Source organism: Gracilinanus agilis, chromosome 4 (assembly GCF_016433145.1).
Source record: "Gracilinanus agilis isolate LMUSP501 chromosome 4, AgileGrace, whole genome shotgun sequence".
Classification (NCBI taxonomy): Eukaryota; Metazoa; Chordata; class Mammalia; order Didelphimorphia; family Didelphidae; genus Gracilinanus; species Gracilinanus agilis.
The window spans coordinates 243,038,881-243,055,501 of NC_058133.1; positions in this window are offsets into that span (position 1 = coordinate 243,038,881).

Consider the following 16,621-nt stretch of genomic DNA (forward strand, 5'->3'; position numbering starts at 1 on the left):
CTTCTGAGATGTCAATGTAGTGCTATACTCTTTCAGTAAAACTAGAAACCCTAAGTCTTTAGAACTTTTCCAGGTTCTCTACCTTTTGACTAGCTGTGAGGCATGTCTACCCCTCTGGCAATAGGTGGCAGTACAAAGAAAACTAAAGCAAGAAAAAAAAAACCTTTTTTTTCCCCATAAGCTTTTCTAGTCAACTGACTAGTCAGTCAATAAGCATTCAAAGTTAATGTCTACTATGCATATGCATCAGGTACAATACTAAGCATACAAAGAAAGATAATAGACAAATTTTAAGCATCTAAGATCTTTCTTCCTAGACTGAACTGGAGGTGTCTTCTGAGAGAGCTCTGTACTGTACCCAGCTCTTCTGAGCATCCTTAAGACTAACATCAGTTCAATTAAAAAGGCTTTATGTTGATAAACTAAAATCTATATTTCTATACTCTACAACCACAGCTAGACTATTATAAGTATGTTCTGTAGTCACTAAATAGTGCTAGAGGATCAAGGTTTCCAGCTATTATTTTTGGAATCTTCATGTGAGTAAGATGCAGACTAGATTCTGGGAGCTATTATGTTTCAGCCATCTTTTACTCTGGAAAATTAAGTTCTTTTTCTCAGTGGGGCTGCTTTTTTAGCATATCTCTGACAACTAATAAGAGTTTTCTGCCCCTTTTCAAATATATTCAAATATATTTTCAAATATGCAAAGTTGTATATATCTGACTTTAGGGTCTTGCCTTTAGATACAAATCCCTGGGGAACTCCTATGAATACATCCTACCAAAATGACTCCCTACTCTCTTCTTTAAGTCTGCCCATTTGAAAAACTCCAAATTGATCAAACTATATATTACCTATTATCATCTAGACTACATCTCTTTTCTTTTTTTTTTACTTTACAAAATGATTCCTAAAATGGACCCTGAGCGTATTTTCACGTCATCTTACTAACCCCAACAGGGAAAAATTGTGTTTAAATAGGCTTTGATCATGTATAGTAAGTGCAGAGGTTATAAGAAAAAAATGCTTAATCAGAAAAGTCTAGAAAACTGCTCTATATTTGTATGAGATACAAGTATTATCTTTCAGGATAGTAGGAGTTACTGAATTATTGAGTTTTTTGTGTCTTTGTTAGCATTTCTTTTGTGTGTAAAAAATAAATATCTGTCTCATACCTGATTTAGATTGTTCATTGAATACCTTTCTATTTTCCTTTCTGGAGTGTCAAAACTTAAGCTTTAACTAATTTGTCCTGTTTTAACAAGCCAAAGAGTGAAAAGAAAGCCTAGTTTCACTCTCATTTGTGGCCAACCTCCCTAGTTCATACTGCTAATAAAGAATAGAACAAGTTTTTAGGGGTTGTGATCCAGCCCCTTGGGCCCAGCAATGGTATCTAAATGTTAATAGTTAATCCATATTAATTATCCACTTTGCACATTTGTGATGTTTGATCCATAATTTTCTTCCCTTCCATGCCCAGGATGCCTTTCTCTATTCTCTGTGCCAATAGAATCACTTATTTTAATATAAAAAAATAAAAGAAGGAATAATTGGTACAGAAAAATTATGCTAAGTTGCTAGTGCCATTGTTCACATTAGTTAAAATATATAATGGAAAAAATGATTTTGAAATAACTTAAAATTATGGTAATCTCTAATTCTATATCCTTAGTTTGGTTTCTTCTAGATATCATCTCAAATCTAAGGCTATATGTAATAGGCAAATTTGATACAAAATACAAGTATACTATTATCAGATCTCAAGAAAGAAGAATGGCTTCTATTGGAAATAGGAATTTATCTAGTTTATCTAGTCATATTTTTTTTTTGGTCAGTGTCTGCTGAGCCAGCTCCTTAAATGTGTATTGATAGTCCATGACATATATACTCAGAAAATATTTCCGAAGGATGTTCTTACACAATTCTGAAATTCTGAGAAATGGGTTTTTTGTTGAGTCAGAAATTCATTCAAACAGTAAAAGTTTTATTTTATTTATTTGGAATATTATTAGTCTATATTAAATACTTTTAAATGTGGACAAAACAATAGGAACTAAAATTAAAACAAGGCCATAATTTTATAAGTTGTTCTTTTTATCTTACTCAGATTTTAATTATGAGGCACACAGAAGTGCTGAAACAAAGAATTCAATTAAAATTAAAAGAGATATCAGAGATAAATTAATCTGATTCTCATTTTATAAATGGAAAAACTGAATCCCATCAAATTAAGTGACTTAGTTATAATCAAATGTAATTTGCCATATTCTACAAAAATAAACTTTATATCAGTATCTGTAATGAAGATCTATGGTTTCTTGTTGTTGGACATTTAATAAATGTTCGTTGAATGAATGATTCATTTATGGAACTTTAAGACTATGAATGATAACAACAACATTCACGAAATTAAGAAAATAATTGGTCAAACCAATTAAAACTTAGACCGATTTATGTGAAGAATTGGGAAACATTATAGAAGTATAAAGGACCTTTGAAATCAGCAAAAATCAACTTTTGTTTTACATCTGAAGAAATTAAGACCAAAAAAGAAGTTATTTCCCCAAGGTTACACAATTAGACAAAATCATGGCTAGAAACCAACACTTCTGATTCTATAATCCAATGCTTTTAAAAATTCTATGTAGAAGTGGGCAGGACACATGACATCCCTGGTTTACCATACTGTTCATTTCTTAGGATAATCTTAGCCTTATTATACTCAATCTTTGCTCTTCTTCCTGATACTATATGAAAGTCCTTAAAATATGATACTTAGCCTACAGAACAGGGAATCAAGGCAAATTTTCCTTTGGGCTATCTCCAGCTCTTTTCTTAGTCCCACAGCTCTGCTCTGTGCAGAAGAGTACTCACCTTAGGCAGCTGCAAAGACTTACTGATGTGTCAAATAGTTTCACATAACTCATTTTTAGCCAAATTAGTGATAGTACCATTCATCTCTAACCTTCCTAAGGGGATAGATAGCATACCTCCACATAGTCTGCTCCTCCTACTAAACCTACCTACCTTGGTCCAAAATACTTATTAGTTGTGTGACCTAGACAAATCATTTAACTTCTTTGGGTCTCAGTTTCAACTGTAAAATAAGAGAAACAGGACTTACTGGTCACCTCCAGGTCTAAATCTATGATTCATGATCTTTTAGACTCCAGTGATCCCCATAGAAATGCATTAGAAGTTCCAATGCAGCTAAGCTAGAAGCTGCTGTTAGCCAACCTGCTTCATTATCAAAGGCTCATGTCCATATCATACAAACATTAAAATAGAACATTAGAGTTGAATAGAAATATAGTTCATTCCCCTCATTTTAGAGATATGAAGGTATGTCACCTGGTAGCATCATATGTGTTGTAGATGTAGAACCAGGGCTAAAATCAAGCCTCCTAACTTCTGGAAGAAAGGCATATATAGAACAAATTCAAGGCTTGGGGAAATTATTCTGATTCAACTTTAAGTGATTCTCTGCCTTTTTTCCCCAGGAAAACATATGGCCACATCATGTATTAGAACACAGACAAATCCAGGCAGAATGACAATATAATTTATTTCCCATTTCTAACCAAACTGCTGTAAAACTCCTTAAAAAGTTGAGACATAAAGTTTGCACTAATAACCTTATCAGTTACAATCGTTTATAAGGAAATTCTATACACAAGAAGCAGTCTGCAACATACAACCTGCCCTTTGCCACTTGCTAACATACTTTCCTGCCTTATTGGGGTTGTGACATGCAACTAGAAATCTAGAAGAATTTAACATATAATCAATTCACACAGGAAAATATTGTTCAGATATTGGAATCCCTCATTCATTGAGGAATGTGCTACAGTAAGAAAGGCTTAAGTCAAAGCACCAGTAGAGCTAGTGCCAGGGCAAATATCTCTGAAGCACCAGCAATGCAAAGCTCAAAGTGCCAAGGATCTAAAAAATAGAAAGAGTGGGACAGGACACCAGGACAAGGGGATTGGGGGAGCTGCATAAGAGCACAGCATCCAGCTGAAGCCAGTTCTGACCACCCCAAAGGTCACTTGGGTTAGAGACCTAATCTGTAAACTATGAATTGCAAAGTGTGGGAAAACACTAATAAAAGAAGAAATGACCCTCCAGATTTAGTAAATGAATTCAGTCATATATGAGGAAATATTGCAAAGTAAAGGAAAATGAATTATCTCTTAATGAGACAGAGGATCTTGTATAACATAAAACCACAATACATGGGTCGTTCCTGGGTGGTTCAAAAGAGAAATGATAATTGTTGAGGACAGAACTTATGAACTTACACAGAAAAAATAATGGACAGAATAGAAAAACCAAAATCTGTTTTTCCAAGTCTCACCAAAGAAACAAGAGAGCAATAGTTTGTGAATGCAAATCTACACATTTGAAGGATAAATACTGAAGAGAAGTTTTTTACTTTTTTTTTTTTTTTACAAGAGCACTTAAAAGAAAATATGTTTACTTTGCAAGCAAAATATGCTCATCTCAAAGACAGGATGTGAAGAGACAACCTAAGGATCATAGTTATCCCTGAAGAATATGACTAGATAAAAAACTGTAACATCATAATGAAAGAAATAGTATAAAAGAACTACCCACTCGAACTTCTGAACATAGAAATTCCAGTGTAAATAATTGAAAAATAATCACCAGAAAAAAATGAAGCAAGGTTGCAAATTTTAAGATACATACATAGTGGTTAAAAATTTAACAATGTAATCCAGAAATAGAAAGAATTAGGAGACTTTTTTGTAATCATGAGAAAATAAAGGAAGAGATGAAATAATGTGTTCCCAAGAGCAATGGAGTTCAGAGTGATCTATCCTGAGAAACTGAGCTTAACCATCCATGAAACAAGATATGTATTCAGTAGTAAAGAGGAATTTATAAAGCTATCTTATTTTACCCAGTACTCTTAATAACAATTTTCCACATAAGTTTTCTGAAGTTATAAGGTCCAAATTGTTTCCCTCCATGCCTTCCCTCCCTCTTTCTGGAGATGGTAAGTATTTTGATCTGGATTATACATGTATATTATTATACAAAACATTTCCCATGTTGTTTGTTGTTGTAAAAGAATACTCAGATAAAACCAAAACCCCAAAATAAAACCCCAACTAAACTAAAGTGAAAATTCATATTTTGATCTATATGCCAATTCTAACAGTTCTTTCTCTGGAGGTGTATGGCATTCTTTGTCATAAGTCCCTCAGAATTGTTCTGGATTATGGTATTACTGAGAGTATCTAAGTCTTTCATGGTTAATCATCCCACTCTATAGCAGTTGCTGTATACAATGTTATCTGAGTTCTTATTTCACTCTGCATCAGTTCATGTAGGCCTTTCCAACTCTTTCTGAAATCATCCTGTTCATCATTTCTTATAGCATAATAGTGTTCCATCACCATTATATATCATAATTTGTTCAGCCGTTCTCTAATTGATGGATGTCCCCATTATTACCAATTGTTTGCCACCACAAAAAGAACTGTTATAAATATTTTTGTACAAGTAGGTCCTTCCTCCCCCCACTTTTTAAATCTCTTCAGGATATAGATCTAGTATTGGTATTACTAGTTCAAACTAGTTCATTGTTTTATAGCTCTTTGAGCATAGTTCCAAATTGCCCTCCAGAATGGTTAAATCAGTTCACAACTCCGTCAACAATGAATTATTGTCCCAATTTTGCTTGATTCACTATCTTAGCATGGTCCAGGTTTCATCAGCATTCAACACAGACTTTCAGCTTGGTAAGTGGCCTTAAACTTATTTAAACACTTTCCTTTGGAGCCTCCCAACTACTGAGCCAGCTCTGGCAATGCAGGCATGGAACCCATCATCTATGTACACAAGGGTCTGAAAGGTATACTGCCAAAGTAAAGGAACCTATCTACAGCATTAAAAAAATTCTCCATTAGAGGGGCAGCTGGGTAGCTCAGTGGTAGCTCAGAGTCAGGCCTAGAGATGGGAGGTCCTAGGTTCAAATCTGGCCTCAGACACTTCCCAGCTGTGTGACCCTGGGCAAGTCATTTGACCCCCATTGCCCACCCTTACCACTCTTCCACCTAGGAGCCAATACACAGAAGTTAAGGGTTTAAAAAAATTCTCCATTTGCTGTTACCAATATTCCAAGTATGGGTGGGGTGGTCCTGGGTAGAAAACCTTTGTTTCCTTGGTGTTAATTGTCAGGTCAAAATGAGCACAAGTGGCAGATCATTACTTTATTACATTTAAGTCTCAGAGGCTATTATTGAATGCATAATCATTTTTGAACAGGACATTGTGCACCAAACATCCCTTGGCTTTTTCAAGTTAATTTACTGTCTTGATGCTATTTTCATCCTCACTAAAGGAGTTGGATGACATTGTTGAAAACATCATGCTAAAAAACAGAGGGACACAGCCCTGTTTCACTCCACTGGTGACTGGGAAAATATGAGAACATTGTCCATTATCCATCAATGGCTTCAGCATTGACTGATGAAGGTCTGTTGAGAAACACTATGGAAATGTTCAGCCCATCTCTCCAGGATGATGTCCTTATCACAAATCAGTGTGGCTCTATTAGCACTAAGTAGCTGAGAAACCCCATAGGTTTTTTGGCCCATAAAAAGCCTCCAGGGCATCATAAAAGCATTTCTCATTTTTCATTTCGTAGCTTCTTAATTTCTCCATAATTTTCATCAAACCAATCCTGATGTTGTGAGTATTCTGGTCCAATAAATGTAGTGTTGTACACCAAATCTCTGAAAACTGTCAACTCCTTTTTGGCTCCAGTGTTGGCACAGTGTTCCAAATGTGTGTTGATTCAACTTTCTCTCTAAGTCATCAACAAACTATTCCCATACTGAAAAGGACTCTAATCTGTTGACATGAACTCTTCTAATAGTTATTTTGAAAAAAGGCCACTGCTTTTTTTAAATGTGAATGTTTAGCTTAGAGAGGATAAATCCATGAACTGTCCAGGACTGTGCCACACAGCTGTCTCTCTCTGTCTCTTCTCTTTTATAGTAACATGTAAGATTAAAAAGTAATATCCAGGGGGCAGTTGGGTAGCTCAGTGGATTGAGAGACAGGAGGTCCTAGGTTCAAATCCGGCCTCAGACACTTCCCAGCTGTATGACCCTGGGCAAGTCACTTGACCCCCATTGCCTACCCTTACCACTCTTCCACCAACAAGGAGCCAATACATAGAAGGTTAAGGGTTTAAAAAAAAATTAAAAAGTAATATCCAGTACTCCAAGTATTATATTTTATAAGATTTATTAATAATAATTTGAAGTAAAGTTCTAAAAAGACAAAAGTAAAAGCCTGAGTAAAAATGAATATCCCAGCTAAGCACTCGGGAGAAGAGAGAGAGAGGCAGAGTTACACAAACTCAAAACATAAGGACGCAAAGTGGGGAGAAAAGGAAAGGGATTCTGGGAAATGAAGTCCAGAGGTACAAGATTCTAATTACACATTCCCCCCTGTGATCCTTTGGGAGACTAGTATCCCCACTGGATCATTTAAACATAACCAACTTATAACTCTAAAGATTTTTAACTAAAGACAGATACAATATTACAGTTTCTAAAGGAAATTACAATAATTTGGGGATAAAAAGGAAATAAAAAAGAAAAAACAATGATTGCTACATATATATATATATATATATATATATACACATATATATATATATATATANGTATTATATTTTATAAGATTTATTAATAATAATTTGAAGTAAAGTTCTAAAAAGACAAAAGTAAAAGCCTGAGTAAAAATGAATATCCCAGCTAAGCACTCGGGAGAAGAGAGAGAGAGGCAGAGTTACACAAACTCAAAACATAAGGACGCAAAGTGGGGAGAAAAGGAAAGGGATTCTGGGAAATGAAGTCCAGAGGTACAAGATTCTAATTACACATTCCCCCCTGTGATCCTTTGGGAGACTAGTATCCCCACTGGATCATTTAAACATAACCAACTTATAACTCTAAAGATTTTTAACTAAAGACAGATACAATATTACAGTTTCTAAAGGAAATTACAATAATTTGGGGATAAAAAGGAAATAAAAAAGAAAAAACAATGATTGCTACATATATATATATATATATATATATATGTAAAACCAATTAGGGGGCATTCCCCTTTGGCATAAGAGTGTACATTCAAAACAAATGTATCCAACCCCCCACAGTTCAAATCATCACATCCCAAAGTTCACTCTGGATCTTTTGGTACAGCATGTGGTTTCTGTGGGCATCTTCATGGCACCTTCTCCAAACAGTTCACCTTCTGGATTCATGGAGGTAGCAAGTTTCTTATCCTAAAATTATTCTCAAAAGAATTTAAATTTTGCATTTTACAATAATGTATAATTCCTTCCCCCCGAGGAGGATTATTGGCAAGCATACAGATCACTCAGAGATGCATGGCTGAGTTATGAGGTATATTGAATCAATTGCTAAAAGAAATCAAAAACAAAAAAATCCAAATAAAAGAGAAAAAATAACTTCTGGATGAAATATAAAATATCAAAGTTTTATGTGTAAAAATTCTAAGTTAAGAAAAAATAAACCTATACCAGATCCTTGAATCAGGGTCCAATTAAAGTGTCCGAAAAGCCTGTAGTAGCAATTATGCACTTACCTAGTCAGCAGCCAGTACTACAGAAAGTTACCACACCATGAAAGAAAAAAAAGGACCTAGATTTTTAGTAAAACATGGGAAATAGTATTTCCCTGGTCTGATTTTACCTTTTCTCTCAGGGATAGAGGAGCCAGGATGGCAGCCAAAGTGAGGTGCTTGGTAGAATGTGGGATGGGGAAGTCCTGCATCTAACATATGTCAAACAGCAGCAACCTTGAACCTCAAGCAAGTTCAAGTCCTCTTGTCTTGGTGCAGAATGTCATTAATCCCACTGGGATTGGTTGGGTCTCTTTGACCATGTGCTTGATTGGCACTATGCAGGTTAACTTTGTGCCTCCTTGGCACTGTGCAATGGCTCTTTTTGTAATCCCCTCTCCTGGAATTAGACATAATCATTAAGCAAAGTCCCATAATTTTAAAAAAATCATTGGCACTGTTTCTCTAGTCTAAAGCTTTTGGGTATGCATTGACATTAGAGCTAATGGACATTTTAAACTTACCCTAGAGCAAAATTTAAAAAACACCTTAATACAGGTAATGTGCTTTGAGTACAAAAATGAGAGAAAAAAGAAAACTCAAATACTATATTGCACATACAAGGGAAAATAATAATAAAATTAAAAAGTTTTAAAAATTAAAAAAATATAGCTTACAATCAGTGACACACACTGTGTCAGCCAAAGAGAGGTAGAATACAAAGGTTTCTCACCAAAAAATGAGATCCATTTCCTTTTTAACTTGGCCACAATCCACAGTGTGAGTACAAATGAATTTCACTAAGTAACAGCTTTATAAAATAGTAGCACAACAGGTAATGCACATTCAAAGAAGTACCAAAAATCCCCAAAACTATAATAGCCCAATTAATGTCAATAACAAAAAAATCCACTATCATTAGGATTCACATGAGTTGCTGTGACATTTAAAAAAAACCTTTGAAGCTCATGGATACTTGTCATAAGTTCTATATACTATGTAGCCAATCTTTCAAGCTTGGCTGAGATATTTTTAACAAAGTCTATTACTGCTATCATTCCAAAATTTGGCAGAGGAACCCAGAAAAAAACACAGAAACAAACCTCTATACTGCTGATGAAAACCTTTTGGTTCTAAAATGCCACCAAGAATTTAATTTAATTTAAGGGTGGAGTAAAGCTGAAGAGTTACAAACATAAAAACCTATTCAGAAGCTACTAGGCTTCCCAGGAAAAATCCTTCTCACTTCCTGGATGGGATTATAACTCATTATAAGGTAATCAAGGTCCCTTTTTGGGGACCTCCCTCCCTCTAGTATGAGACTACAATAGTAAAAAATAATCTGTCTCCAATATCATCCATTTCAGTGTGGAGCTGACGACTAAATAGTGAAAATCACTTTAGATGTCTCATCCATTACATTTTTAATAAATGCAGAGATGGGGGAATACAACAATGTTATTGCACTTCACTTCAACTACAAATGGACCCTTACCTCTTTTATAAACAACTCAAAGACAATCAAATGATTGTTCAGAGGTAGGGATGCTACTAGATATCCTAAAATCATGGCTAAAGACCCCTTAAAAATTAATTGAAATATTTAGCTCATTAAATTCTCCAAAGGTTATATACAGGTTGTAACCAGCTTGATGGAGTCCATACATTATCATCTATGTGACAATTAACAAAGGCAAAAAGGAACAAAAGGCTGTTAAGGCTACATGTGACCTTGATGGATCTGGTGACACACCCAGTATCCATAAGGACCTATGGTTTTGCCACAGAAAAAGGGTTTGTCCAAGTCAACTATGGGCTTTTACAATGGTATTATCTCCAGTTCAGTCATAGGGGAAGTAAAAATAAAAACAATGTAATAGAATATATAGCTAATGGCCCAAACACAGTAACTTAAAATGATTCAGTGTAACAGAACATATTATATTAGATTAATATGTGAACTTAACAAAAAAATAAATCTTAAAACACTCAGCAAATACAATATATATGACAGGATACAGGCACTGAACTCAAGAGTCCTTTTCTCCAATTCCAATAGACTGCTTCACTATTAGGAGGGGAACAAAACTGAAAGAGTTAATATCAATAAAACAATGGAGTCTGAAAAGGCTTAAAATTCACCTCCAAATCTTAAGGTTCTTTCCCCTCCTAAGTATCATCATCCATTTAGCTTCCTTTGGTCACACCTCTGGGGTTCCCCATACCCACACTGGCCATAGTGTGAACAAATCCCATATTGGATGTGTAGCAGAGACTGAGAAAGCCAACATGATAAGGGGGTGTAGGGAGGTGAATCTCCTCCCTGAATTACAGAATTACTGAAGCTATCAACACTTCACTATATCCAATCAATACAAAAACTCTCAGGAACAGAAGAAAAGACATCCTAAAAGCTGTAAGCTGCATGAGCTCCATAAGGCCCTCTGGAAACAGGAACTGTTTAGATAGGCAGGAAACTGGGCCATGCTTGCAATCTCTACTTCCTATCCATAGGTGGCATTGCCCTAGTATGCACTGCCTAGGAGTAAAAGCCTCACAAGGAATGTTTGGGAGAAGAGTTCTGTCCCTTCCCCCACACATAGGGGTAAAACCAGTGGCCCCATGATAACTTAATCCTCTTCCCCACAGAATGGAAATTCTCCTGGATTAGCCAGGCTGGGAAGCTAGATGGAGTTGAAGGTGTGGTGGATAGTGTGGATTGGGCTGCACCTCTGTGTTCCCCTGCTGAAAAGTGACTAGTGCAGACTTGAAACCCACATTGGTGGGGTGGGGAAAGGGATTCACCCCCTATGCAGAAAAAGCAAATGTGCTTCTAAAAGGTTCTCAAACCCTTGGGCAACTGGGCACAGACTGCAGTAGCTCATGGACAGCAGAAACAGCAAGAACTCCTCCAGACAGTGTCTGGTCAAACCTGGGAGGCAGCAGGGGTAGAAGTGGGAGCAGAAACACAGTGGCTGGAGCAGGAACAGAAGTGGGGCACCAGAAGTAGCAGGAGAGAAATGCAGCTTTGTAAAATTTATCTACTCCCTATTCTTTACTCAAAGGCTTTCTTGAAAAAAAAATTGAGAATTCTATCCCTTCATGGATCACCAGAAATGTAAGATTAAAAATTAATATCCAATACTCCAAGTATTATATTTTTATAAGATTTATTAATAATCACTTGAAGTAAAGGAATAAAAAGACAAAAGTAAAAGCCTGAGCAAAGAGGAGTTTCCCAATTGTGCATGCAGGAGGAGAGAGAGAGAGAGAGAGAGAGAGAGAGAGAGAGAGAGAGAGAGAGAGAGAGGTGTAATTATACAAACTTATCTTCAAAACGTAAGTCCTTACCACATGGGAATGAAGGGAAAGGGATTCTGGGAAATGAAATCCAGGGGTACAAGATTCTAATTATACAAACATAATCTATTAAATGCCAATGTTTGCTTTGGAAGTCCATCCATGAAAATTTTTTGTATATAGGTAAATGGAAGGCAGTGTTGGTGATAAGGTCATCACATACACAAGCCTTCAGTAATAAGTGTTGCTATTGATGTTTCCAACACCATTCCTCCCCAAGGACTCTTTGATATGCCCGAAAACTAATGCCAACCCATTCTGGCATCAAACTCATCCAGAATTACAAGCTTGCCCTCTTTTGGCACACCGTTGATGAGGCTTCACCATATCTTCATAAAATTTTTCTTTGACCTCCTCAGGGTTCATCATGGAGAAAGCAAGTATCTTGGTATCATGAGTCTGTTATTCACTCCTTTTGGAAGGTATTACAAGTTTGTTGACTAGATTAGATTTAATTTTGAAGCCTACACCAGCTTCACAGCACTCTTCATCATGCTGATCACTTCAGAAAAATGTGTATCTAGCTCTGACTTCAATAAATTGACCTTCATTTGCCAGCCTTGTTTCACTTAAGAATGCTATCTGGATGTGATACCTGCTGAGTTCTCTTGCAATAAGAGTCAGATTTCTTCTTCATAAGAGTGCATATGTTTTACGTAACAATGGTTAAGAGGAATCATCTTTGCAAAAGTTTTCATGCATTATTTTGTGTTTCTATCACAAATTAGGATTTTTTTCTTCTAATCCCCCTTCTTTGCATCAGGAATGCAATGTAGTCCTTTAAAAAGGTTGCTTAGACATTCAGGGGGCTGCTGAATCTCACTGTTGCTTCAATCTGGTGAGAAAGAAAAACTTTTTATGGGGCTGCCTGTGTGTAGGGTTGTAACAACACTTCTCAGTGTATCTCCACCCGTTGTTTCATCTCTTGCTTGTTACCAAAGAATTTTTTGAGAGAGAAGTAGCTAATGAGATAGAAAAATAATAAAATGTAATATTGTAAAATGGTATGGGTAATGTATTTTGTCTGGCTCATAAATTGAATTTAAGTGAGGCAGAGTTGCACAAAGTAGTCAGTCTTATTCTTTCTTCCAGAGTCAAAGAAGTCCAGTGGCAAGACAAAAGTCAGGATTCACTAATGATGGCTCAGAACACCTTGTTTTTTAGACATCTAACCAAGTCCTAAGCCTTCCGCAATTCCAGCTTCTACCACCTGCATGACCCTTGGAAAAAAACATTCTTGTCTGTCCATTCCACCAGGTAAAGTCTTCATATTATTGTGGAGAACACCCCCTAACTTTCCAATGAATTTGAGGGTTGTTGGTTATTTTCAAATTGGTTTAGCCTGTCTGCTGTTGTGGTTTTACCAGGGTGTGGCTGCTATGCATGGTACAGCTTTTCTTGGGGCCACAAGTGAGAAAAAGGAAGGAAAGCCATCTTGAGAAAAAGAGCTCTCTCAGCAAGCCCTCACAATAGTTCATATGCTCCACATTATAACAAAATTCACTGTAGGCACTTTAAATGACAATAATTAAGCCTCTCATTGACTCCAAAGAACTTCTTTGGATTGGCAAATAAGGACAATGAATTCAAAATGTGCCCCTGCCAATTTGCTAAAGACAAAATTTATTTAATGAGAGAAAAATATTGTGGGATTAACTAGTCAATAAAATAGGTGAGGAGGTCATTCCTTTGATTCCCTGCCTCTTTTCTGTCCAAACAACTTGTCCCAATTGAAATATATGAATAAGAGAAAATGAGACAAAAAGTTATGAATAGGATTAGTTTATTAGCAATGGATAGCAATTTGCCATAAAGTGGGTCCAAGACCACTTCAACTGGTACAAAGACAAAGAGAGGGGGTTCAAGAAAGCATTTTTATAGTCAATAAAGAGGATTCAATCAAATTACTGTAATAGGGGAAATGTTATATTATAACATATGTTATATCTTACATATAATATATAATACATATTATATAATATATTATATAAGATATTATATAGATATATATTTATGATTCCATAATTAAAACAGACCCAAGTCAGGATGGGTTTTATGGTAGTTTATTTTCAATTAGGAAGGTTGAAGGTAAGGAAAGAGAGAGAGAAACTCTGGTCTGGACCAGCGGAGGTCCGGACCGAGTGAGAATTAAAAGATTAATTAAATTAGGCTACTAGCCACAAGGCCTCAGCAATTAGAGAGGCAAAGAAGCCTTCTTGAGGTAGAGACTTTGGAAAACGCCAAGGTAGGCCAAAGGAAGTCAGTCTAACTTACCCATGTGACAATTCTGAGGGGAAGCTGCCTGAGGTCTCAGACGAGATCCTTCAGCACCAAGTTCAAAGCATCAACTACTTCAACAGGAAGTTACCATCATATTTGAAAGACAGCAGCTTTTGTCATTTCCTGTGGGTCCACCTCTAATTCAAGTGGACAAATGGCAGCCTCAACATTGTTTTGGACTGCCCAAAGGGCAGTCCCTTGTTCTTGATTTGTTACTTATTGTCACATGTGGGTAACTCATCTCCCCTCCCCACTAAGGGAGGTGGGGATGACATTATCTCTGGTGGCTAGAGTTTTAACTATGAATGGGCTTGAGCTAATTCCATTTACACATTACATAATCTTGAGTAATATATCTACCAAATTTTCTGACTGGATGGAAGTTTACAAATCTTAGGTTATTTTAAAGAGATATATTTGGAAACTAGAACAGTCTTCTTACTGATTGGCTGAAATATACGTATTGATTAATGGAATGTTTTACATTAGCATGTTATGACATAAGAAATAGGGTGTTTCCAAAAGGAAATATTTACAAAAACAGGGATCTATGCATTGCTCAAGGTGTGGACATCCCTGGCTACACTGTGACTATAATTGAAAATAGAATAATTATAATTTATAATCTATGGCAAGATTTTTTATTTAAAACCCTTACCTTCTTTCTCCTTTAGAATCGATATTAAGTATTGGTTTGAAGGCAAAAGAGTGGCAAGAGCTAGCTAGGCAAATGAAGTTAAGTGGCTTGTCCAAGGCCTAAAGCCAGATTTGAACTCTGCTTTTTTTTGACTCTAGGCCTGGCACTCTATCCACTGAGATACCTAGCTGCTTCTCTATTAGAAGATTTCCAAAGTGGGCTCCACCGCCCCCTGGTGGCTGCTGCAGCAATCCAGGGGTGTGGTAATGGCTATTAAAATTTTTTAAAAATTAATTTCCAGGGAGCTAAGTAATATTTTTTTCTGGAAAGGGGGCAGTAGGCCAAAAAAGTTTGGGAACCACTGTTCTATAGAGTGATTTTTTAATAAGAATGAGAAACTTAGTTCATCAGTTGTTGAACTTTGCAAAAATAGGAAGGTTAGCTAGAGTCAGAGCCCTGCCAGCTTATACAGGGGTGCACACATTTCTTTAATGGATTTTGATTGATAAGAACAAGACTACAATGCAATTGATTAAAAGAAAATGATTTTTTAAATTTATCAAAAATTAAATAATTCATTATAATTTCATGTGAGCTGGTTTCTGGCCATGATGGCTCAGGGGTTGGAACTTATCAAATACTAAAGAAAAATCTAATTTGTCGAGAACCAAATTAATGGATGACTTGAGTAGGTGAACTAGAATTGAGTGTATATACAACAAAAGGAACAACCCTCCCATTGATCTTTTCTTTTGGGCTTTGGGGAACCAGGACTCTCCTTCCCCTCTTCTTCTCCCTCTTCCTCTCCCTTCCCCACCCTTTCCCAGAATACATGATTAGTTAATTTAAATTAGCAAAAATTATTTGTCAGGCCTCTGCCTAAAATGCAGAGTATAGAATTTTCTTTCCCAAGTTACTATAGTCAGTACTAGAGTGCATCAGAAGAACTATAGACATAGGAGACAAAATAGGTGACCAAGCAGCTACTTTTAGATTGACCTGGTCAAGCAGTGGCATTGTGGCTTAGAGGTATTATTATAGGGTGGCAGATAATCAGCCTAACATACTAGCAACTAAATCTGATGACAAACCAATACATTGGGTAAGCTCCCTGCTTGACCCAGGGCAATGGGTCAGCTCAAATTGACCAGGTCAACTGAGGAGCCAGTTCATCTGAGCAACAGAGTGAGATCCAACACTGATATTATGCCTCATAGTAAATGCATAATGTCATAATCAGAGTCTGGGAGCTGAGAGTCTCACCTTGATTGACAGGTGAAGACAGTTAGAGTCAGCGGAATGTTCCCAGAGACCATGAGGACAGGAGGAAAGGCAGTTGGTCAGAAAGGATATAAATACCCTGGCAGCCCCCTGACAGGGACCCTTGGTCTTTTGGGGGACCCTTTTGGCTTTGGCTTTGCCTTGGCTGAGTTTCACCTAAACTCTTGCCTTGGACATTTGATCTTGAACATTGACCTGTGGGTCAGACCGTGGATCCTCTGATTCTCTCTGAATCCCTAATTTAGGCATCTAAACCATCTCTAGATATTTAGGTAACCTGGGCTGGGGGGGGGGGTGGATCCGGGAAGTGGGTAGGAGAAGAAGAAGAAGAAGAAGAAGAGGGTGGTATTTCCTAAAGGCTGTAGGATTGGCACAACAACTAGCAGTAAGAAGCTGAGAGAAATCATCAATATTTGTGACATCCAAACAGAT